This window comes from Ovis canadensis, chromosome 2 (assembly GCF_042477335.2).
Source record: "Ovis canadensis isolate MfBH-ARS-UI-01 breed Bighorn chromosome 2, ARS-UI_OviCan_v2, whole genome shotgun sequence".
NCBI lineage: Eukaryota > Metazoa > Chordata > Mammalia > Artiodactyla > Bovidae > Ovis > Ovis canadensis.
The window spans coordinates 255,614,811-255,616,145 of NC_091246.1; the positions used below are offsets into that span (position 1 = coordinate 255,614,811).

At 41.0% G+C, this 1,335-nt stretch overlaps 1 non-coding gene across 1 annotated transcript; it reads right to left on the minus strand.

The window, feature by feature from the left end:
* Positions 1 to 438: 438 nt before the first annotated feature.
* TRNAC-ACA (transfer RNA cysteine (anticodon ACA)) lies at positions 439 to 510 on the minus strand. Its single transcript has one exon. It is a non-coding gene; the product is annotated as a tRNA-Cys (tRNA).
* Positions 511 to 1,335: the final 825 nt, after the last annotated feature.

The following is a 1,335-nucleotide window of genomic DNA, read 5'->3' on the forward strand; positions in this document are numbered from 1 at the left end:
AAAAGTTCATATCTCATTTACATTTTTTAGGAGTTTTTTTTCCCCTAGAGGTTTCCTTGTTGACAAACTTGTAACAGATATAAAAATATAACAATATTTAACTTATAATAAACCTAGGCACAATGAAAATATTAAGCTTAATGTTAATGATTCTCTTAGACATGTCTATATTAGACTAGCAAACGAACATTAATACTAGATATTTCATATTGAATATTTCCCAGTTAACATGAATCTGATATTCATTTAGGTTAATTTCTCTTGTATTTAGAATTCTCTGATTTGTAAGTACTTATTTTTCTTTGAAGTGAAGTGAAGTCGCTCAGTTGTGTCCAACTCTTTTCGACCCCATGGACTATAGTCTAACAGGCTCCTCTGTCCATGGATTTTCCAGGCAAGAACACTGGAGTGGGTTGCCATTTCCTTCTCCATGAGATCTTCCCGACCCAGGGATTGAACCCGGGTCTTCTGCATTGTAGGCAGACGCTTTACCATCTGAGCCACCAGGGAACTGTGACCCTCAAATATACAGCCAGCTGACTTGCAACAAGCATCCTGAAAGGACGGTCTTTTCAACAAGTGGTGGTGGAACAACTAGAGAGCCATTAAGTGAAAGAAACCAACCAACTACCCCCAACCCTTACTTTAAGAATCTTTGTTATTCAACTTTTCTTTAGGCCAATTATTAGAACTCATGTCCCATTTTGGCAATATTATTAAAACAAATAAACAAACAAACAAAAGACACACACTGAGACATACATAAACTGAGACAGACAGACAGAAATCTCATAGTTTTCCAGTTGATATTTAAAATGTCTCTTTGACACCCCCCCCCCCAACCCTACCACCATTTTTTTTTGTTTTGTTTTTTTTTTTTGAAGTTCTAATTTGCCCAAGGCTGAGGTCTCAGGCAAAATGGGCTGTGTATTTCAGGGACATGAAGAGGGTTAGTTCAGTTCAGTTCAGTTGCTCAGTCGTGTCTGACTCTCTGCGACCCCATGAATCCAGGAAGCCAGGCCTCCCTGTCCATCACCAACTCCCGGAGTTCACTCAGACTCACGTCCATCGAGTCAGTCATGCCATCCAGCCATCTCATCCTCGGTTGTCCCCTTCTTCTCCTGCCCCTAATCCCTCCCAGCATCAAAGTCTTTCCCAATGAGTCAACTCTTTGCATGAGGTGGCCAAAGTACTGGAGTTTCAGCTTCAGCATCATTCCTTCCAAAGAAATCCCAGGGCTGATCTCCTTCAGAATGGACTGGTTGGATCTCCTTGCAGTCCAAGGGACTCTCAAGAGTCTTCTCCAACACCACAGTTCAAACACATCCATTCTTC